Here is a 24,390-nt window from a genome sequence, read left to right on the forward strand (position 1 = left end):
CAGGATCAGGTAAAAGCAGGTGCTTCTTTAAACAGTTAGATGTTATTGAGATGAATGAGAACAGGAAATAGAGTCGGATTAATGAGGGCAGCAGTGTGGAAAGTCCTCAGCCCTTGGGGGCTAGGCTGAATAGCTGGAAAGAAGATTTACCTAAGATCTGCCACTTTCTGTTAGACTCATAGTGCAGAGCACGTTCTCCTGCGCTGGGGATTCATCAGCTCCAGCTGCCAGTGAAAGGGAGATGGGATGCCTTCCTGAGGTGTTCCTCCAGTTCTGCCACAAGTTGTCAGCAGAGCGAGAGTTCCCTGTGCAAGCAGCAAGGAAGTGGCTTTCTCTGGATGTCATCCCTGCAGAGCACAGTTAGAGGTCCTGGATTTTGTGGCCTCACAAAGCCACAAAGATGGCACTGGGCTGTCCCATCATGAAGAGCTTTGGAACAGCCTGGGTCTCACTGCGTGACTTGCCAGACCCACCCACCATGCTACCCACTTTCTACCAGCTGCCTTCCTCATCTCCAGCTCTGCTGACCCAGTGAGGTGTTGGGACCAGTGGTGACAGAAAGGGGAAAGAAGGTGGCAGCTACAAACCATGACTTAAGATAAAGCCAGAAACCACCACTTAAGATACAGCCCAGCGCGGGAATCCCAAAGGCCTGACAGTGCCCAGCAAGAGGATGTTCATAGCTGGCATAGGCAACTCTCCTGCCCAGGGAGATGGAAAACACCAGGAGAGCCTTGGAGGCACAAGGAGGGTTAACTCACAGTCATGGGAGCAGAAAATGAGGTTCCAGTTATTAGTTGATTTATTGGTCTGTCCTCAGTTGGCACTCAGGACTCAGAAGAAAATGTTCCACTCCAAAGCATTAAGCATCTTCAAAGAGCAGAAGCATTAAAAATTGAAATCATAAAATAGACATGTAAATATAGCAGAGGTAAACGGGGCAGCGAGGAGAGGAGTGGAGCAGAGCCAGCCCCAGCCGAGCCTGCAGGGCAAGGAAAGGGCTGTGCCAGGGGGCTGGAGCCATGCTGGGGTGGCTGCAGCCCCCCAAGTTGGGGGGATAACCTGCAGGGAAGCTCTGGATAGCTTCCCTGAATGACTGCACTGCTCACCAAGAACTGTGGGTTGCAAACACACCAAAGGGCAAAACTGCCTCCCTGGATGTGTGCAGAAACCTCACCCCACAGCCCCTCACCACCCTCCCCTGGCCTACACTCAATACGCTAAAGCCTATCGGGGTTTTTACTCCCCTTCTCCCACACCAAGCCTTCCCAAAATACTTCAAACATGGCAAGAGCGGGGAACTGGGGCTGCCTGCCAACTGTTCACCAGGTCAAGCAAACCCAATGAAGTCAACCAGCTCTACATCAGGAGTCACAGCTCAATGGCAAACTAATGCTTCAGGCAAGGGCTGTTGGTCACATGCAGCATTACACAGAGTCAGGGACAAGCACTCACTTTCCTCCTCTCCTGGAGGAGCAGAGCAGACCCAAACTCCTCTGGCCAGCTACCTGCAGGGCAGAAGGATGGTGTCACCCTTCCCAAAACACCTGCCAAAGCATAGGGCTCAGCAGCACACCATGAACCTGAGGAGGGGCTGCTGGAGGTGCTGGTCCCTTCCTGGGCATAGAGGAAGGGAAGGGACCAATGTAAGTCACTGCCCTGTGTAAGAGTCCCTTGCTGGGCCTGGGAAATGGGAGCTAAGAACGGTTTCACGTGTTGCTCCAGCTTCTGGCCCAGCAGGGGTAGCAAGCCAGGGGAAAGGTGTGATGAAAGGAAAAGGAAGGGTGGGGAGGACACAAAGCCTCCTTGCCACAGTGGAATCATTCATCTGGCTGGGGACTGGCATTTGCAGACAAGTGTGTGTGGCAAACCCATCCTCCTTATCAACACCAAGTGGTGCCTCCTTATGAACACCAGGCTGCCTGTTGATTATATTTTCAGAGCTATCTGCATACCTGTATTCTATACCAAGCCCCCCCCAATTTTTGCCACTGCTTCTCAGGAGAGTGGTGGATGCTCAGCCCCTCTCCAAACCCACACCAGACTGTGCTCGGAGGCCTTGAACCTCCACTCACAGGAAGTAAACCCCTTCAAGGATCAGCAAACCAGCAAAGGATGAAACACGAGGCAGCCACACCAGTGGTCACATGAGTTCCTAAGCTTTCAAACCTCCAGAAGCACAACTGTCATCTTGGGAAAGGTCTCTGGTGAGGAACTGGAAAATCACCACATCCTGCAGAGTGCTGGAGTCCCCAAAGGACCCCATCCCGTGTGGTCAGCAAGAGGGACCACCACCAGTGCCCCTCACCACGCTCTGGCACAAACCCAGCTCTCTTGGCACCCATACCTGCTCTTCCTCTACACACAATTTTTTCTTAATTGGGAGCTTGTTAATTATCGCAACACTTTGCAGAGGAAATAAACAGCAATTAGAGAAATAAGTGGTATTTTTATTCTCTGGCACTCTCGCAGAGCTCTCTGACGCCTCCCATCCCTAGCTCCCACACGGGCACATGTTGCTGCCTGCTCCAGCATCGCTGCCCGAGTGCTCTGCTCCGTCTGTTCCCTGTGAGCAGGGCACTGTGCTGGTGGGCTGCCTTGCTCTCCCCCCGGGGAGGAAGCGTTACTGTGTGAAAGCAGCAGGCTGTCCCACTCTAATCTGTTTTAAAAGTCATAAATTGCTGAGAAAAGCCAGTTTTCCTGCACAACAGAAGGTTAGCGTGTTTAAAGAGAGCACTGGAACTGTTTTTATTAATCAGAACTGCCATAAAGAAAGCATTTTAATTAACATAATTATCCTGTTTGAGAGAAGCAACCCATACCTCACAGATACTTTTCAAACTAAAGATGCGGGCTGTCACAGTCAGTCATAATTAAGCAAAATGAGCTGGTTTTCCTTGCCCTGTATCTGCCTCCTTCCAGCCACATGCTTCCCCTTTCCTGTTACACTCAGTACAAGGCGAGCAGAGACGACATCATGGGGGTGGCAGGGCAGGTCTCCATCCCTGCATCTCAGTCTCCAGCATGGAGCAGCTGGGGTTAATCTCCATCCAAGGCAGTGGTGTCAACTCCAGGCACTGACCAAGCTGCAAACCATCAACCTGGAAGATGGAGGTGGCTATAAAAAAACCCACAAGATCTGTATGACTCTGTTTGCAGCACAGTCTCACAGTCAACAGATAAAAGATTTATTCTCATTGAAAAAGACAAAAAGAAAACCATAAAAAGCCTGGCACTGGGCTGCCCGCCAGCACCGAGAGAGAGGAGCGGGTAAAGAGAATAAAAGCTGGCACGGGCAGGAAACTGTGTGGGTCTGGGTTTCTCTGAGCGTCCCAGACACAAAGCTGGACCCTGGAGGGCAGTGATTTCACCAGGAACTGCAGCCTTCAGCAGCAGCCTTTGTCCTTCTCCTCCTGCCTGCTTCTGCCTGCAGCATGAGGCTCCACTACAAGCCTTAGGCAGCATCTTCCATTCCTCCCAACACAGTAAGAGGCTCAGGAGCTCCCTCGGCACAACCCTGCCTGCCCTTTGCTCCTGATGCTGATGTCCCCCTTCCAAAGGGCAAGATGGGGCATACAAAGCAATCAGGCATCACATCCAAACCCAATGTTGGCTGCTTCAGCTGAGACCTCCTGCGCCACCAAGGTGGCCTGGAGCAGGACACAGAGGTTGGGCTGAAGGTAGCACCCTCAGCAACCAGCCAAAATCCCTTAATGGCTTCACCATTCAGTATTTTAACAGGTACTTTAAAGAATGCTCTGCTATTCAGCAGAATGTGCAATGTAATAGACTTAACAATTTGTGGTTTTAATTAAAATCGCCTTTATTTATAAAAGACTATTCTGAGTTGATGGGTTTGCCCTGAAATAGCACAGCACTGCAGGAGATGCTCGTGTCACATCCTTCGTTCACACCCGGTGTCATCTCAAAGGGACCAAAGTCACCATGCTGGGTTCTCAGCCCCGTGTCCCCCAAGGACTGCAGGGACAAGAACACCCATCCTGCCCACACAGCACCCAGTGCTGGACACCACCCTAAGGCAGCCAACATTCCCTTACTTCCAGTCAAGAGCTGTCTGCAGGTAGAACAAGGCAAAAAAATTTGAAAAGCAGTATTTTTAGATATTTTTTCTTTTTTCTTTTGTTGGCGTGGTTTCCTTAAGAAAACAAGCCTTGTGCCATCACGTGCTCCACGTGTTGTCTGTCTACCCTAATTACTCTCAGACTCAGCAGTCAAACTCAACAGCTTGTGAGTGACAGCTGAAAATCTCAAAGTTATTAATTTCCTGGAGGTTTCATGGAAATAGCCAGGCAGGCAGAGTGGAGAGGTCTTCCTCGGCTCAGCTGAGCCAGGCTGCAGCAGGAGCCTGGGTCTTGCAAGGCAACAGAGGATCCACATCGGAGAAAAGAAAAGCACAAAAGCCCCAATGATGCAGGAAAAAGGCTGAATCAGAGGATGTAGTGTGCTAGATATTGAAATCAGTCAATCTTAAAGTATTAGCCCCTGGAAAAGCAGCCTTCTGTAGTGCTGAGTGGCGTGTTAACAACCTGTTTTCAAACAGGAAACACAATTTCCATGGGAGAATCAGGTTTTCTGGATGGAAGAATTAAAATATTCAGGAAAAAAAATCATCAAACACACTTTTCTTCTTTGGTTCAACACAGACTGACACATTACAGGTGACTAAAAAGACATCCGGGACCCACCACATAAAGTCTAGAAGCATCTTCTGCATCAAATTTTGCTGGGCAGGGATCAGAACTCCTGTCAGCGTGCTCTAGGTGCCCCCAGGAGAGCTGGCCAGGGACATGGAGCAAAAGGAGAGCACAGGGTGGCAGCAGCAGGGCAGAGCCACGGGCTGGCTGCTGTGAAGGGTTTTGTGTGGTGCATGGGAGGCTTTTATTTCTACACAGACTATGAAGCACCCACTTAGAAATGTCTCAAGACCTACTTGTAAGACCAAATAAAAATATCTCTCCTGGTTCTCGATTGTGAGATCTGGGAAGGAGGCTTCCAAAATTGGGCTCTCTCCCTGCCTGCGCAGAGAATGAGGTTGTGACACCACAGAGAAGCTGTTTGTAGGTCTCCATTCGCAGGCAACCAGGCAAGCGGCCTCACCCTCCCTCAACCAGGGCATCTGCCTTCCGCAGCTCCCAGTCCCGGGCAGAAATAGCGCTCCTTGCTGGGATCATTGCAGGGCATTGCAGCGGTGCATTGTTGCAGGGCATTGCAGCGGTGCATTGTTGCAGGGCATTGCAGCGGCTCTCCGAGCCACCGGCCCCGTCCGGACAGAGCCCCCCCTGCACCGCCCGCCCGCTCCCCTCAGCACAAACCAAAGCTGCGGCGAGATGAGGCGACGCTTCTAAACTCCTTAGCAGGGAAATGTTAATGAGCACAGAGCGGAGGGCCAGAAAAGCCCTTAATCGCATTAGCTCCGCTGCCAGAGCTGATGAACGTCCCCCAAGCGGAGCTCCCCGTCCAGACACGCGGCACGGGAGCGGCCGCGGGGAGCCGGACCTCGAACTGCCGCCCCCCGCTCGGGGCAGGGAGGGAAAGCAGTCCTTAAAGCCACACCGATCCCCTGCTTATCCTTAAAAAAACACCTCCTGCAAGCTGATGGTGCCTACGCCGTGGAGCTCCGGGATCCCACCCTGCCGGGATGGGATGCTGTACATGAGCCGGAGGCCGTGCCTTGTGTGCCCGCACCCGCTTCCGCTGCATAAAGAAGTCACGCTCCAGGTTTTATACTGGGAACTCGGTTTTGAGCTTGTGTAACTAACTCTCCGGTGTTTTTCTTTTTTTTCCTTTTTTTTTTTTTCCTTTTTTTTTTCTTCCGCGGCCAGGAAATTGCCATATAAAGTGTAAGTATAAAAATAACGATTTTCCTCAGCTAACCAGCCACGTGAGTGGCTCCACTTGCCTCTCCGTGTCTGCACACACATGTGTGCTGCTCCGTGACACACCGGGACATTTGTTACGGTGACAGCCTGCCGCTCCCCTTGGGGGAAGATGTGCTTTAATTTTTAGTATAACCTTAAAAAAGGAGACTAGCAAAGCAGCTCTCCCATAAATTTTGTAAGTGACATTTATTTCTTGGTGCATTATCGCTAGTGATGGACAAATCTGGAATTTAGGGGAGCAGCCATCTTCTCCTGCCAGCTCCAGTGTGACGAGGCAGTTATCCTTACTCTCAGCTCAGGCATTGCCTGGAAAATCTCCGGATGCTGAGCCCTCTTCTCCCTTCAAGACCTCAGCACAAAATGTAGCCCCTGTGTGCTTTAGGGGGCTCTGAGTACTTCTTTTGGTGTCTGGAGACCCCAGTCTCTAAGGAAGCTCCTATGGGCTGGACACCAGCAGTAACACAGCAAAGTTTCCCACCCAGTCTCAGCAGCTCAGCCCATGAAAGCATCCCTGGCATGCTCAGATCCCTGTACGTCCTCTCTGAGGTATGATGGAGTTTGCATTAAGAGCTCAACAGATCTTTCTGGTCACTGAGGTGAGCTTCTCTGCTACCTAAGCCTGCCAAGTCTCAATTTGAATACATATAAAAGATCTCAACAGCTGGGTGTTTAATGACAGGGACTAGAAACCAGGCTCTGCAAAGTCACACGAGGTTATTTCAGCTCCCTGGAGCTGGCCTTGGAGTGTGCCAGGGAGGCTGGTGCTTCCAGCTCTGTCCAAAAGCATGGTGGTTCAAGGAAACCCAAACCATGCCAAACCCCCCCACAAACCATGCTCAACCCCTCTCAAACCATGCCCAACCCCCAAAGGCTGAGCTCAGAGGAGCACAGGCGGGGATTCACAGCACAGCTCTCTCCAAAATGTGGTTGCAGGGGTTTTGCACCGCTGGATGCCGGGGTGAAATACCATTATTTGTGCCTCGACACAGGAAAATGCAAGATGCCACTAAATCCACTACATCCATATGGATTCTACAAGAGACAGAGGGACAAGAGATGTCCAATTTACTACCCTGGGGCTGGGCTAGACCCAAAGAAACATTTCCAGTTCCTTCACACTGACAAAAGATCAAAGGAGTAGATTGTTAATGGATAGCAAAGTCTGATGTAATTTGTGGCACAGTTATTTGCACCTAGGAAAAAGCAGGCTGGTGTCAGCCCTGCCATGACAAATCCTTGAGTGTTGTCCTGCCTTCTGGTACACAGGGATCTGCAGAGCCAGTTAATTCGAATTTCTAGGGAATAGGTCCTTTTGGAAACTGTACTCTGAGTCCTAAAAGACTTGGGCATCTCCAACCACAAATTGCTTCAAAATAGCCACAACAGTCTCTCTCCCCATGCTCTAACAGAGTCTGGAAAAGCCTTTTCTTTGGGCAGACAAGCATTTCCCTCTGCTGAGGTGGCTCAGCCTCCCTGGAGCATCCTGGGGATGCCTCTCTCTGCAGTTCCTGGAGTAGTGTTTGGGTTCCCTCCCAGCCCAGGGGATGGTAAATGCTGAGCAGAGCCAGCAGTGGCTGCCCAGGCCTGACTCTGGCAGGAGGCCCTGCCCTGTCCCAGCACCAGCAGCAGCCCAGCCACCTCTGTGAGACCTGGGACTGACCCTCAGCACTTCTCCTCACACAGCCCAAGCAAAGGTTTCTCTTGGAGTCTCCCAGCATCTACATCCTCTGCTGCCAGGCTCCTTCCACCCTCTCAACACACTCTCTTGAAACCTGAGCTGTTATTTCCTAGGCAGTGTGACCAATTCTTTTTCTGGTGTGACCACACATCTCCAGTTCCCCACATCACATCTCAGCTGCTTCCTGGCTCCTACCTGGCCTCTCCACTCAACAGCAGGCACAAGCCAGTCATGTTTTGGCAAAGGGGTGACTACAAAACCTCAGCTGTAGCCCTGAGTTAAAAACATAAGAGCATAGGAAAAAAATAAGGCAGCCTCAACAAGGCTGAGCAATGCTGACCACCAGGACCCATCACCATGCCACCAGGGTTAGGGGTGGCACCCATGGGAGCCCTTGTCTTGGCAGCAGCTCATTCTGAACATGCAGCTGAGCCAAGAGAACTGTAATTCTTCCTCTGTGCTGACTGAAGGCTGCATCATCATCCCCCAAAGGCCCTGAGGGAGTTGAAATAAGGATGAGCATCAGGTCAGATATGTCTCCTGCTCACAGCCAGGCACACATCTGCCACTCCAAAGAGCTTGGAAACAGAGTCACAAGCACAGCCCAGCCCCAAAATCCACTCTGGAGCATTCAGAGTGAGGAGAGAGGAGAGCTCCTGGGTCAGCCCAGCAGGCTGCAGGGTCTGAGGAGGAGGATCAGAGATGCTCAGACTGAACTTTCCACTGTCTCTTGCTCAGCTGCCCGTGACTGCTGGTGCCCAGTGGCCCTCAGATGCACAGGAGACCAAAACACTCCTTTTTCCTCCTCAAAAGACTGTGTTTATCTGAACACCAGCTTATGGCTGATCTAAGGGAGTCCATGCCCTTCTAAGTTAAGATTTAAAGTTTAAAAAAAAAAACATTTGCTGTTTAGTCTGGGCAAGCTGCTGGGAGCACCAGCAGCTCAATTTTATTGCTAAAAGCCTCTTTTCTCGAGAAACATGGGACCAGTTCTCCCCATGACAGCAAAGTGTGAACAACACAGAGCTTCAGACTGCACAGGACAACAGTTTTCCAGCATTTATGCCAGGCTATGAAGAAAAAACCCACATCTGACAGCATCTGCAAAGAGAGTTGGTGTGAAACCCTGAGAGACCAGTGGGCAGAGCAGGTTTCCAGCCTCTTCCAGCCTCTTCCAGCAGCTGGGAGCACAGTGAAGGATGCCACCAGTCACTGTACAGGGCATCTGTGTGTTGCTTTGCTTTGCTGTCCATTATTATGCATCCCCAAGGAAGCACCTGCTGTGTTGTCAGCAGCCCCCTGCTAGTTGCAGGAGAGCAGCCCCAGTGGATCTCTTCCAAGGTGCTCCCATCGACTATGGGGGGACAAAGCAATCAGGAAGCAGAAAAGGAACACCTGACTTTCCCATCGTGGAGGGACTGCTGGGATTTGCTGGAAGGCATCCAATTAGTTAACGAGCACTCCAGAGCTGAGTCTGGTCTGGAATTACTAATTAATTACCACAAGACAAGCAAGAGTGAATGTATTGGAGAAATCCGCATCTGTCCTAGGGATGGACTTAGGAGAAGAGAGTTTGCCCAGCAAATCCACACTGAAACGGAGAGGAGCAGCTGGCAGCCAACAAGCAAGCAGGATGATGTGGATCCCAGAAAGATGCACAATACCAGGAGTGAACATCACAACTGGCTCCCATCCTTGTTGTCCTGTACCAGGAACTGGCCCAGCTGGAAGCTCTTGGCCCTGGAGCTGGTTCTCCATACTGATCCCAGCCCATCACAGGCAGCACGGGCACAGCTGGTGAGCACTTTGCTTCCGATGAGCAAAACTGGAGCAATGAAGTAAACACATCAGCCTGGCTGGGTGCCTCCTGCTTCCACCATCCACAGAAACCATGGCTTTGGAAATCCTGGAATAATTCCCTGATATTATTTTCCCTCATTAGTCTTCTGTTCTAGGTTCTTGAGCATGCTCCAGTGCAGGAGGACACATCAGCTTCCAGGTCTGAGGTGGCTCGGAGGAGCCGGGCTGTAACCAGCAGCATCAGCCCTCCTGGGCACAGGCAATCCCCCAATAGGTTCTCCTGGTTGAAAATCAGTGGCTGAGCTCTGGGGAGGAGGAGAATGTGTCCTCTCAAGCATTTGCTCCCAGGCCTCACAGCTCTTCGTCACCATCTGCCTCTCCGGAGCATGTCCCCATGCGGCAGGAGCTGTGGAGCAGCTCTGCATCCAGCCCCCGTGATAAATTAGCCAGGGATTCAGGCATTTCGACACAGCTGCCTCATCCTCTGCCAGCATGACAATGTGATTAATTTTGGGTGCAGATGAAGCTCATTTATCAGAGGCACGTGATGGCTGTGCAGGCTGCAGGGGTGTGCGGGCAGCCCCAGGGTGCAGGGCAGAGAGGGAGCGGAGGCAAAAGGCAGGAGGCAGGGAGGGAGAGCGAAGAGCCAAGCCCGGGGTTTTTCTCAGGAAGGCTGTTTGCCACGTTGGCTCATGATTAAGCATGGTGGGGGAGAAGAGCCCGTGTGGGAAGAGAGCTTTTATCTCTGCTAACACACATGGCCACGTCTGGGGAGAGATGTGCAATGGGAGGGGTGTAAGAGGATTGGGGAGAAGAAGCCATGAGCTGATTATATTGTGTCAGGAGAGGCAATTCTACCACCATGGCCACATCTCCCCCACTGAGCCCTGCTCCAGGCTATTTTCCACTTTCTCCCCTTCTCAGGGGGACCAATGGGTCCTGTCTTGCCTGTCCCCACTCTGCAGCTACAGACACTTGCTTTTTGCTGCTGGAGGGAGTGTGGCCAGAGCTGCTCCTGCAGAAATTGTCTGGGAAGACAGAGCTGTGTGTTCACTTTCCAATGTAACACAGCCCTGACACTGAAAAATCTCTTGATTGGTTCATCCACCTATTGGCTGGAGTTTCTCCATGTGCTGGAGTATGGACTGCTGCTTCCTCAAGACAGCACAGCTCTCCCAAGGAGTTCCCCCAGCTGAGGCTGCCAAGGTCATGAGCAAAGCATCACAGATCACAAGTCTCTGCAGTTTTGGAGTGAGTAATAGCTTTTGGGGTAAGCTCACACCATGCCCAATGCCCTTTTGGTGAGATGGATGCACAAGGAGAGGACATCAGGGCAGTTCCCTAAGCACCAGGACCCACAGCCCTCATTTTCCCCCTGCCATGGTTAGAGACTCCCCAGACAGTGGTGTCCCTGTCACAGAACAGCTCTGTCTCAGAGCAAGGTCATGCCAGAAGCACCCCAAAATCCCGAGATCACCATAACAATCCTCCCTTCAATAATTTTAGGCCCCAGGCAGTGAACCATTTGCAGCTGAAGAAAAGAAAACCCCTCAAGTTCAACAGGGCCATGCAACCTGGGACATCGGTGGCAAATCCTTGAGCACATGGCTGATGTCAGTCCCTTCCACGGGACTTAATTATCAAACCAACAGATAGCATCAAACAAAGAGGCTGCTTTTTTTGATAAATGTGTACTTTTTAAAGAGAACACGTCAAGAGGGCAAAGGTGAAGATGACATGATACATGGTAGCCATGCTGATTGCCAGACACTCCTGCTAATTTACCTCAGCACAGAACCAGGACCCTTTCTAATTGGGTTAAGGGTAAGGTTAGAAAACTCATAGGGACTTTAGAAGTGTGAAAACATCACACACTGAATGGCACAGGGACCTGAGCCTGAGAAAGCCCAGAAATGTTATCCCTCTGCCCCCTGGTCCCCCAGAGAGTCAGCTGGGTGGCTTGTGGCAGAGAGGGTGGCCTGAGAGTAGCACATTCTTGCAAAGGTTACAGGTGACAACACTAGCTTGCAGCCAGGGCTGCAGCTTCTGCCATTCACATTTCTTCCAGGTCCTAAATGCTCCTCTAAGACTGGCTTCTAGGCAAAAATCCCCAGGCAGGTTGTGCTCTCCTTCCCCCCATCAGTTCACCTTCTTATTATTCCAAAGGTCCCCTGAATCCCACCCAGTGGAAACACCTCCCAGCTTTCATTACAGTCATCATGACAATCACCAAAGTTTTCAGTTCCCATCCAACAAAGTTTAACCAAGAAGGATTAATGATGCCCACACTGTTTCCCTTCATGGATTATAGGAGGGCACTGATAGACATATCTCAGCATATTTTCACACACAGAGGAAATAATTCTGGGATGAAGTGCAGGATCTGGCTCCTTAACAGGAGCACAGTCAGGCTCTTCCACCTGCCTGGGGAGCAGTGGTGGTGCCCAGCCCCAGTGCCCCTCCAACTCCACACAACACTTTTGCAGCAGATGTGGTCACAGTGAGGAGAAAAAACAGATGCACTTACCAGAGCTGAAATCCTACAAGGACCTGCTGGTGAGGCAAGGAACCTGGAAAGGAGGAGAAAAAGAGATCTGATTCAATGGGTTGGCTGTGGACAACAGCAGGGGAGTGTTGGTGTGGCCCAGCCCCGCAGGGGTGGATGGGGCAGCACGTTCAGACAGGGCTGTGGCAGGTGACCTACCCTTGCATTGCATCAGGACAATCTAAATTGATCAGGGCCACCTAAATCCACCCAGCCTCACTTGTCAGCCTCTCCAGGTGTTCAGCTGGTGCTGGCAGAGCTGGCACACACAAGAGGAATTCACCAAGGGATTAAGAAACCATTTCCATCATTACCATCCTGGTATGAACACTGGGCTGCCCCATCAATGTTCCCCTCTCATCAGCTCCTGGAGCATGCCATGCAAATCTGCACTAAGGAGTCAAAACAGCGCACCTGGGAAACCATAAATATCTGTGAAAAAACTCCCCATAAATCCACAGGAAGGGGAATTTACGGCGCTTTCTTTGGAGATTTCTCCGGGTGTTCCCTATTAAGCCATTGTGCTCGTTTGCATAAGTATTCCTCAGACAGTAAAGTCTTCTCTGCCATCAGTTACCGGCTCTGCAAACAGGAGCAGCACCAGACGTGGGACGTACAAACACCCAGCTGTAAAGATGAGGGACTGTCTCCTCACCTTGTGAAGAAATAAAGGGTATTAATTGCTTAGTGCAACTACAGCACACTCCCAGCAAGAACAGGGTGAACTGGCAGCCCTGACATGTACAGAACAACAGAGAAAAGGGAAACAAGCCAAAAAACTCTCAGTATGCTTTCAGGGTATGCCACACAATGGCAAAGCTATGGAAAGAACGAGGATTTTTCACATCATTGGGGAAAAAAGTACCAAGTGGAAAAGAAATATACAAGTGCTGGAATGAGCCCCAGGTTCCCAGAGAAATTGCTGTAATACATTGTCCAGCCACATACCAAGGCCACTACAGAAATTAGGGAAGGAAGTGCCTTGGCTGATGTAGCAGCAATGAATACACTTGTTAGTGATAATACATCAGTTACCAGGCTGGGTAGAAGCCTTTCCAACAAGAAGAGTTGACACAGGGCTTTAGAAGAACTAAAGAATTAAAGAAGGTAATACCCAGATAAGACACATACTGGTCTCATCTGATGAATGATTGACACAATACATCATATATATGCAGGAGGGGCTTGAAAATAACAGAATATGCTCAATGGTATCAGTCCACACCTCTGGAAATACAGGTCCTTGATATAAAACCTGGAGATGACATTTTAATTAGCATGTTCTCATGAAAATACAAACTGGAACCCAAGTGGGAAGCACCATACACCATCTCTCTATGTTTGTGTGTTAAAAGTTTAGGAAAGGAAAAATGGATACACCATTCTCCCATCAGGCAGGTGGGAACTAGCCAGCCAGCTGACAAATGACTGACTCCTGGAAAACCTCTCACATCAGCTAAGAATGAATGGGACATCTCACCACTCTTGGTATTATTGACTCTGTTACTGCTACAGCATAGCTAAGGATAAATACGATGGGTGATCCGGATTAGTGGAAAGTTAACAAATCCAAAGGGAAGATAGTTTTCCTAGATTATATAGGAACAAGGTTCCTAATTCCTGAAACACCTGACAGGAAGGCTTTTGCTATCTGGTGTTCATCAGATAAGGTTTATAATTTACCCTGGGTAGAGGTAAGCAGCAGGACAGGTCTCATTGCCTTGATAATACCAGCTGCTCTTCAAGACTTAATACCAGTTGTTGTGTGATGACAGATAATAGTTTAAGAAGTAATAGTATACAATTAACATCACTTGTGAAGTGTTGACCCAGGAGTTACCCTTTCCCTGCTCATCCCCCTTCAGAGCAAACAAAGAGGGATGCAACTGGTATTACAGGGACAGGATTGGGAGTTCCTAAATAGTATAGATGTTGAAGTGCTCCTAAATAAACTAAGTGCAACAACAAGTGATTTAAGCAAATTAGAACACGCACTGCAATCCTCTCTATTAACACTGGGAACTAATCAATGGCTCTTATCTGATATATTGCCTCTGTGGGAGAAAATTAGTGAGAGAGACCACTGGCTGATTGCAGAGGCACTTGGAATGGTCCAGGGCAATCTTTCACCGCCTCTTAGATGTATCCACACTCAACTGTGGATGAACTCCACAGTGGCAGCAATTACAAGCTTGCAGAGCACACAGCACCTTACCCACAGAGGTTTGAAAAGTAGCTTGGGGCAGTAAAACTGGAAGAGAATTTCACTCCTGGTGGTATTTGGCCAATTATAACCCCATTAACAATAAGGTCACAGTTTGTGTCTTGATAATACAATGCTTCAGTGTACAGCACGTAACCAATTGTTGCACTAAGTCACAATACAGTCATCCTCTTTCCCATAGACATAAAGTATGGATACCACAAAGTGGATACAGGTGGCAAAGAGTATATGGGAACAACAAGGATTCAACTGTAAACATAACACCATTAAACCCCAAGACATGTCTTGACAGTGAGCAAAATGTTTGTCATTTTGAAGCACATGCTGATGAAATCCCTGCACCTGCACTTATGTATATTAGAAAAGGATATGTTTTCTTAAGGACCCTTTGTGGGTTTCTATTAGTAGGTGATATTATTGTAGATACAAGTAATCCTTTTAATATTTGCATTCGTAACTTTAGTGGAATTATAGGGTATGATTTTAATTATAGAGCTCCTGTTATGTCCTGCCAGTTGTCATAGTCTAATTATACACTAGTTAAAGACTTGTTACCTACTTCAAGTGGAATTAATGCTGGTAAGGAAATTATCACAACATGATGACTTACATCAAGTATTAAAACATATATGAATTGATAGGAAAAAAACTATAATCACTGTCCACCATAATGGGGATGAAATGCAATGTGTGTTCAAAAGAGGAAAAAGAGATGGAGAACACCACTGATGGGAAACTCTCCTGGGGTGGTCACCTACAGCCACAGGAATTTATAACCTCCTGCTCCACCCAGTGGTAATCATACTAGCTCTGAGTCTATTAGGTCTGGTGCTTGTGATCATTCTGTATATAAGATTATGGAAGCTGATCATGCTTTTTGAAAGGCTTTGCAAGCTTTGCTAAATGTATTAGCAGGGATGCTTAATAAAAACAAAGGGAGGGTTGTAAAGAAGTAAAGGATATTAATTGCTTAGTATAACTTGCTTAGCATTAGTAGCTAAGATGTGCTGAAGCTTTAGGCCCCACTTTGAGCAGATTTCACCCTGCACAGCTTCTTCAAAGCTGCCTGGGTTAATTGCCAGGAGAACAGGTTGTATTTCAGCTATGACATTTCTCTGCATGTTTAACATATTCCTATCATGGCTCCAACGTACTTCTGCATAGATGGGTGGGAGACAGGGGAAAATGAATAATAAGTTTTCTTCCAGCATGAAATTGTGAGAGTGTCCTCCACAGAGTGCCATTACTGTGTATATGACTTCTGTAGTCTGGCTAATACTGCTAAGTATACTGGAGATTAAGGGATTTGGGGCTGTAAAATCCATTTCATCCATGCAGGCCTGAGCAAGGCACGGAGAGCAGGAAAAAAGTCTTGCACAAACTGCTGGATCAAGCAGGGCCTGGCCTGCAGGTGACCATCCCACCACATCCCCTCGCTGCCCTCAGACCTCTCCCAGGCAGCTCTGAGCTCTGTGGGGGACATGAAGGAAGGCAAATGCAGATGCTGGGGCCAAAACAACTGCAGACACATCCCCAGGGCTGACCCCTCTCCAGTGGCTCCCAAGCCTGGTGCACCCCATCAAGGATGCACCTGAGCCTATGCCAAGCACTGCTGCAACTCCTGGACTGCTGAGCCCTTCCCAGAGTGGCCCTCCCCAGGGTGGCGTGTCAAGGACATGGGACGGAGGGAAGGACTTAAGCAGTTAGTGTGCTGCTTCTGAGAGTGCTCTGGAGGCACAGGAGAAGAGCTGTTATCCCTGAACCAGAGACCTGATAACATCACAGGAGCATTTCTGCTTTGGCCGAGGCGATGGCCTCTCTCTGCCCCATGGGAAGCTGCAGTGCTTCCCACAGGGCTGGACTGTACTGCCAGTTCCCAGCCCTGCTGCACCTTGACTCCTCATTCAGAGACTTACCCTGGGGGTGCAGGCTGAGCTAAGTGGGGGGAAATTACCCTGCCCCAGTGCTAGAAAAAAGGAAGCCTCAAAAATAACTCTCCTATGGAGCCAGCATCCTGCCCAGTTCAGAGCAGGTAGAGGCCGAGCCCCGCTGCCACCCCTGCCCGGTGGGGAAGCCATGGCAATCCCCCTCCAGCTCTTCCAAGCCAATGGAATATGAAGCAGAGCAAATACTGGGTTGTTGTGAGGGCATTGAAGAGTGAAGCAGAGCAAGGAGATAGTTCTGAGTAGTAAAAGCTGCCCTTATGTTATGAGCTCAGACACGGCCTTATGCATCCCCAAGCAGCAGGGGAGCCATCTCCACTTTGATCTGAGTTTGATTTAAAATGGAGCATCTCCCTCAGCATCACCCATGGGGCAGCAGTGAAGCAACCTCATTTTCCTTTGCTTTATCCCTTTTGCCACCTGCTGTGTGCCCAAGGTCCCAGGGCCACAAACTCCGGCTCCCTGCACTCCCTGGCCATGATGTTCTGGGGCATAGCCCTCAGCTGTGGGTGCATCCTACTCCCTCCCTGCTCTGGGCTGGGGAAGAGCCAGCACAGAGCCAGGGAAATGAGAACTTGCTGGGGCATAATGCCAATTCAACGCCCATTAACTTCCCACAAATCTTCCGCTCCATGGCCTTATCTTCCTCTGCCACATTCCCTTGCTCCCCCCTTCACCTCCTCCTCCCAGGCTAATGGTCTTTTTGGACGTGCAGACAAGCTGTGTAGGTACCCTTGGCTGTGCTTGGGAGCCCTTCAATGGCAGTATCTGCAGGATGGTCTGACAGGAGACATCCCACACACCCCTTGGTGACACCCCTGACACCCCAGGCACCCACAGGCCATGGGATTGCCCCACACAGCACAGCTCACGTTAACTTTTATAGCATAATATATCCCACACCAACCCACATTGCCAGGAGATACCCCAAAGCCATCACCACATGTGGATGCAAATGATTGTTTAAACACCCCACATAGCCCTGTGCATACTGAATAGATTAACTGTCACTTCTTGTAAAAATAGGAAGGGATGAAACCAAACAGCTGAGCAGCAATGTCTGCTGGGCAGGGGGGGAGCAGCACCAGCAGAGCTCAAGGGCTTTGGATAGAAAGGGAACTCCAGAATTAACACCAGCACAGCTCACCATGAGGCATCTTTGCTTTTAGCTCCTGCCCAGAGTGGATTTGTCCTGGGAGCCCCCCTGACCCATAGCAGCCTGGCAGAGCTGGTTTGAATCAGCACTTTCTGCAAGCAGCCACGTTTCAGTGGTCCTTCACTGCAGGGCAGGAGAGACAGAAGGGGCAGGCAGCTTTCCTGGGAGGTCCAGTGAAATTCCTCGGATCAACAACAGATGAAAAGCACCGACAGTGGAGCTCAGCCTGGCTGCCCTCGCTGCCAAGGCTCTCACTGCACTGCTGGCCGTGCAGGAATTCAGTGCCAACACAGAGCCAACAGCAACCCTGCCACTGCCCAGGAAGAGCTTCAGATCCCTCTGTGCCCCTTCATTCCCCTTGACCCGAGCTGTCTGCTCCCCACATTGCTCCCCTGGGAGCTACATCCATGGGCTAACAGCACTGGCTTTGCAGAGGAGAAAATTCACCTTTTCAGCAAAGAGCCCATATTTTACACAAGAAATTGAATTCAAGCCTTAATATTCCACCAGAAACTGCACAGGAAGTTTGTGTCCAGTCAGTTCCATCAAGAGGCACAGCTTCCAACACGAGGAAGGGCTTTGGAAAACAGACCGTTTCTCAAGGCAGCAGATAAATGCTGGACCAGAGTTCATGGCTGGAGGCTGGAATCTAGGCAAACTTGCACTGAAACAAGGCCCAGCTGCTGGACAGTCACAAGGAATATTGCAGCAGCCAAGTTAAGAGCAAGAGGAATACTCAGCCTTCAGCTACGTCAAGGGAAAGTGAGGCTGTTTCTCCAAAGGAAGTGCTACAAGCAAAATCCAAGAGTTACAAGTGGAATACAACTGTGGAGGGGCTGGTTTCCACCAGGGCTACAGAGCTGTGACACGGTGCTTGGGGATGGCACAGCCACCATGGTCTCAGGTTTGGCACCAGCCTTTGCTCCAGCCAGCAGGTCACATCCCTCTCCAGCCATGCTGAGGCTGTGGGACAGGATGGGAGAGGAAATGCATTCCCAAGCCCATCTAACCTGCCTGAGAGCTCGTAGCATCCTTACATCAGTAATCACAACTCCTGCAGGATCTCCCAGCCCTTCCAATGAAGGGGAAGGAAAATTCTCCTTCATTGCGGCTCCCATCTTTTATCTTTAAAAGCCACAACAGGAAAGGTTAAAAAAAAAAAGACAAATAATCCAAGGAAAAGAATACAACAGCCTTTGAAACTCCATCCTAGTTGAAAGGGAGGGATGTAGGCAAGGCAAGAAAGCCAGTGTAAAACCTCATTACCATCAGAAATCCTCTCTCCCTGCCCTTACCTCCTCGCTCATTTCCATATCACAGGGGACACAATACCTTTCTTCTCTTGAAAAACATCCCATTTTTGCAGAGACCGGCTGTCCCCACCCCCAGCACTGGCTTATGGAGCTGGGGAACAAAAGCTGGGCTCACACCTACCCTGGCAGGCGATGCTGGTGTGTGAATATCCAGGCCCTTATCGGCCTCTCAGGCGCAGTTTTTACCATTATTATTATTAGTCTACTTTATCTTTTTTTTACCTTAACTTCAAGATCCTTTAGTCAGTCAAATTACACTCAGAGTAGCAGAAGTGGCAGAAAATAAAGCAGTGTAAGGGGTTCAGGAAGTTATTTTCATCTCAAGGAGCACGTAAGAAAGGTTGACAAGTCTTTATTCTGCTCTTATGGGATAATCTGTAGGTTCCCAGCTGATATGGGGGAAAAAATTAAAAGCATCAGAAGAAATTGCAGGAAGAAGTAAAATTGAGGCCTCTGCATAAATTGAAGTAATGTGCAGCTTGGCTGACAGCTGAAAGCACTGGAGGGTGAAATGTCAGCACCAGGAAGGAAAGGGGCGGTCACAGGGTCTGGGCAGGGCTGGACAGAGGGTGCTGGGTGCAGGGCAGGAGGGTCACTCAGCCCCCTCCAGATGGTCTTCCCTCCTGCTAAGTGGACCTGTCACATCTTTCCAGTCCAGAGCATCACTAACAGAGCAGACAGAGAAGGGAGGGGAAGCAAAGCAGCTCAGACATCAGTCGGCATCCCTCAGACTGCCCCGGATCGCTGGATTTGTCCTGCTCCTGTCTGGCTGCTCCGATAAAAGCTACAAGCATCAAGTCAGGCACGGCAAAATTTTTTTGCCCAGATTTCAGGCTCTCACATTTATGCACAGTGCAGGGCCCTGCAAGCTCCCAGCATCCATCCAGCAAGCACTGAATGCCAAGCTGGGAGCGAAGCCTTCATTGCCAAGGAAGGGGCCAGGGTGACAGGGAGATGCACAGAGGGGAGAGAAGAGTTGAGACCATCAACTCCTCTCTAAGCCATTGGCCCGTGGGGATTAGAGATGGATGCAGGCAGTCCTGGATGGCCAAGAGAAGCAGGGACAGGCTGCAGGCCGACACAAGGTAGTGGGTTTCTGAAGAGCACAGAAAAGGTGCACAAATGTATTTGTGGTGTGAGACAGCCTTTCCTCCCGTGAAATGGAATAGAATAGAATCCCTCTCCTCACAGGCAGGGCGTGGGGTCTGAGGCAGCCCCCTCCCAGGGTGGCAGGGCAGCCAGCACGATGCCTCTCCGGCTGTTCCGCGGCTGAGCCACGCGGTGCCGAGGCGGTGCTGTCACCAGTGATTGATGGCACGGTTCAGGAGGAAATAAATTCCCAGGCTTTTGCAGGAGGTGAACTGGGGGGTGTATCCATCTTAAAGATGCTTAATGAATGTGCCACAGCCCGCGGAGTGGCAGCAGATACATCTCTGCAGCCAGCATTCCCCACGCTGTTCCTTGAGAGGTTCAGGCACAATTTAACAGCTTCTTATTGATTTTATTTATGTTTTCCAGGCCCTGGCAGTGTCTAGATTGCCCCAGTCCAGCAAGAACCTCATAGTCACAGCAGGGACTTCCACCTGATTTTCCCATCCCACTCCTCAATCCTGGGGACAAAACCTGGTGTTTGGCCAGAAAAGATGGAATTTTAGGTTCCCATGGGCTTCAGCTCCAAGAAAGAGGATGATGCAGGACAACTGGGGCGATGGTGACCATAGACACAGCACTGGGGCAAACGCTGCTGCCACCTACCCATATCGCCCCACCACCAGGCTCTGGGTTGCACCTTTGGAACTCAAAGCAAAATAAGGACCTTTGCACCTTTGTACCTTTGTGAGATGGACTTTGGAAAATCCTAGCCTTTATGTAGCTTAGCTCACCTTAATTTTCAAGGCAAGAAAAATGGCAGTCAGCAGTTCTGGCATGTGACTTGGCTTTGTTTTTCCCTCTTCCCCTTAGGGGAAAAAAATAGGAAGAAGAAAGAAAAGCAGCAAAGAACAGCAGAGACCCAGCTGACCTTTCCAGCTAAGAGACCTTGTCTGAATCACTGGATGGTAACAATGAATGAAATGCCAGTGCTCTGCCTTATAAATACCAGCTTCCTCTTGGGGTGAAATGCCATCTTCCGAACATGGAACAACTGCAAAGAAAATGTCACCCTCACCAAGGTGTGAAATGCCAGCCTGCTCCAAGATCGCCAGGCTCAGCCACAGGGAGATGGGCAGCCTAATGCCTGCTGCTGGATCTCCCAAATTCCTCCTGTCCAGGGCCTTCTCCAAAGCTCCATAGCATGAAGGGGACAGAAGTTCCATGTGGGACAGCCAGAGCATCAGTCCTCTAGCATCTCAGCAGTGAACTGCTCAGAAAAGCTTCCTTGAGGATTTGGGTTATTTCCCCTTTTTCTAGTGGCTGTGAGTCAGAGGGCCACTAAGACAAACAAATCACGTTTCGAGAATGGTTGGACAAGCCAAAATAGTTATTTCTAGTTTTACCAGTGAGACAAAAAACCAATTGAGCATAAGGAGATTTTGCCATCTAAAAAGTTTATCACAACCCAAACTCCTAGTTCCCAGCAAAAACTGTTGTTGCTGGGTTTAACCCTATTTATTAAACACAGGAAATCATCCAACACACTGTCCTTGTGTGAAAAAATGCTTCCTGTGAAGCTGGTGATATTTGCAACATCTCCCCTACTCTTCCCAGGGCCAGGTTTGGCTTAATCAAAGCCACACTTTCCAGAAGCTCATCCTCCCTTTTCCCCTCATTTGGCATCCTCCTACCCCAGTTTCCCAGTACCAAAACCCCAGTACCAATCCTGTGCCAGGTCAGGTCAACACAGCACGAGGGACAACTTGGACCATCTCTGGGAACTGCAGGGCTGCAGAAATGTAACCAAACCTTCCTACCTGATAAAACTACACGGGGAAATGAATGAAGTTGCTTTTTGTCTTCAGGGAACTGGAGCTGTTCTCTTTCCCCACACCCACACTTTCTTTTTTTTTTTTTTTTCCCATAAATGTGTGAAATAATTTTACCACCCTTTTTTTTTTTCTTTCAGTTACTCCTCCTCCCCTCAGATCTCGCCCTTCCTGGCATTTGAAAATAGCTCATGAAAAGGAGGAGGAAGGACGGGAATGAAAGGAAGTGTGTGGGGATGCAAGATGGAAGGGAAGAGAAGGGAAAAATACATGAAGACTGAAAATATGTTTTTCAAAGCAAATCAGAATGGCTGATTGCTTCAACTCCAGAACCCATTCTGGAAAAGGGCTGATAATCTGGCAAGTTTTCTAAGGCTCTCTGCATCCTCTCAGTTGTTAGGCAACACCTAGGAAGAAAGTGGCACGGCACACCTGCCTGCACCTGCCTGTACCTCATGTGCAGGCAGCCGTCCCAGCTGCGCGTCGGAGCGCAGCAAAGGAACACGACCTTCCAGGGACCCAGATACCATCTGTGGTCAGAGCTGTCCGGGATCGCTCTAAATGGATTTGTTTTTGACTTGTGTGACACTTGAGGCTGGAACAGAAATGGCTGGAAAAACCTCCTCAGGTTTGCTAACCTGCCGGTGGAGCGGCAGCTTGGCCCCACAGGACCCAGGGGCACGGTGAGAGGGAGGGTCTCAGCCACCTCTGGCCTCAGAGGGGCTGCAGGCTGAGGACTGGAGGGTTTTTTTCTCCTGTCAGCACCAGGCTAATGACCAGGATGCCCCTGACCTGCTGGGGAAGCCATTAGTGCTGGAGCAGTTCCGGGGACAGTTTTGTGCCCGACCCCTCCCCACCTGCCTTGTGGAAGATCTCCACGGGAAGTGGTTTTAATGCATCAGCATCCATGTGCATCGTATCCGAAGCTTTTCCCCCAAGTGCTTCTCTGTAATGGATTTAATCCTTGACCTGGAGTGATACTGCTTTCACAGGTCCCCAGGGAATCAGAACTCCGGTTGCTCCACAGCTTTTCTGCCAGGGAGAGGTATTGGGGCAGCAGCATCACACCCCTAATGCAAATCTCCTCTCTTTGGCAGTGGTGGGGCTGCCGGCACAGGGGGAGGGATGCTCACTGCTACAGGAGGCAGCCAGGGCAGTCTTTCCCTCCCACACCCCTCGCCTCCATTTGATATCTCTTCTCTCCCTGCACAGCACCTTCCCCCTTCTTCCTGCTCCTGTTCTTTGGGCAGCAGTTCTGGGGCCAAAGGCATGCTTTCCAGCTTTTTTTCTTTAAAAAGCCTCTAAAACCTAATTCATTGCAAAGCAACCACTGCATGTCTGTGTCTGACACAGAAGGGACTCGGGGATTTATGTTAGTGGTGGCACCAAGGGGAATCTGCAGCTGGATCAGCAGCAGCAGCAGGAAGGCTGGCAGCCAGCACGGCTGCTGTTGGAGCCCTGGGGAGCCACCCCATGAGCAGCACAGCTCTGCAGGGATGCACGGATACAGTGCCAAGTCCAAAGGATGCTTCCCATCCCAATCAGGAGCATGACAAGCACTTCTCGCCTTGACAGCATCAGAAGCCAAGAAGGGAACTACACCTCATTCTATGCCACACCAGCACCAGGAGAGCCAAGTTGGGCTGAGCCTGGGGGAAGTAGCAGCACACTGAGGAGAGCCTGGCTGCTCTGGACAGCTTCAGGCCAAGGAAGAGCACCCCCACAACCCCCAGGAGTGAAGATGGGGGGCTCTGCCATTGTGTGCAGCATTCCTCCCTTGGAGGGAATGAGTTGACCAAACCAAACAGGCCGTGCTGCCCCAACCCAACAGTCTGCAGGAGCCCAACAGGATCACCTTGAGATGGCAGTGGGACACTGATCATTGCTCCAGCTCAACTCCCAAACCCAGCAATCCACTTCTTTCCTCAGGAGATGCCACCCTGCAATGCTCTCTCTTCCCACCCTCCTACAAGGACACTAATTTTTTCCAGCTGAGTTGAGGAACAAATCATCACCCACTCCAAGTAGGTGGGTTGGCCCCGGCCAAGGAGAAGATGCTTTGTGTTTGGCAATGGTCCACAGAGCTAAGTCAGCAAAGCCAGATGATAGGCAGTGAAGCCACCCTTTCCAATAATAGCTGTGACATGCAGACCACTCCTGCTCCAGAGGTCTCCAAGGGTTTAGTGTGAACTTTACAACACCCCTGTTTCCAGCACACAGGAATGCTGCTTGCAAAGCTAATCATCTTCTAGGGTGTCTTCATTAGCTGGAAAGCACTCTGCTTCAGGTCTTCTGAAGCACTCATCTCCTCATCCCCACTGGAGGCCCTGGGCCACATTCTGCTCTCAAGTACCACCATGTAAATGTGTGTATCCACACCTGGAATCACATTACAGATGTTTCACTGATGTCCAAACATGCTCTTGGAGGCTCAGAAGAGCACCTCTCCTTTCACTTCTAAGGTGACAAGCCCATAAAACCCCCAGCCCACCCTGTGGATGTAACCAGGGCCTGACACAGTTCCTCCTCCACAACCCCACCTTTTACCTCCAACAATCTGCAGAAATCCTTCCTCTCCTGAGCTCAACATGAGGCATTTCGACTACTGAGCTTCAAAATCAGACAGCACCTTTTACCCACACATCCCTGCATGCCACAGACCAAGAGGCAAACACTGAAATACACCTTAATCCTCACTCACAGAAGTGCCTCTTTCCAGAGCAGCAAATTATTTTATTATAGGAAAAGTCCAACCAGGGACCACAATGAAAGCCCTCACAAGCCATGTGCAAATAACCACACATTAACAGCCAGGCACGCACTGGAGCAGGGCAGAGCAATGTGGGCTTCATGTGAAAACAACAGCTCTGCCCAAGGTATGGCTGCCACTGGGTTTTCCATGTGTAATCC

At 50.0% G+C, this 24,390-nt stretch overlaps 1 protein-coding gene across 4 annotated transcripts in view; it reads right to left on the minus strand.

Annotated features, from left to right (window-relative positions):
- Window positions 1-24,390, minus strand: part of LINGO1 (leucine rich repeat and Ig domain containing 1) — a 153,077-nt gene that overhangs the window by 89,680 nt on the left and 39,007 nt on the right. For all 4 annotated transcript variants that reach the window (XM_088063349.1, XM_088063347.1, XM_088063350.1 and 1 more), the window contains one exon: window positions 11,906-11,948. The gene's annotated coding sequence lies outside the window, so the exon portion shown is untranslated. The remainder of the gene's footprint in view (window positions 1-11,905; window positions 11,949-24,390) is intronic.

Source organism: Pseudopodoces humilis, chromosome 16, assembly GCF_049639895.1.
Source record: "Pseudopodoces humilis isolate 2021_Gansu_Grassland_sample_001 chromosome 16, ASM4963989v1, whole genome shotgun sequence".
Taxonomy (NCBI): domain Eukaryota; kingdom Metazoa; phylum Chordata; class Aves; order Passeriformes; family Paridae; genus Pseudopodoces; species Pseudopodoces humilis.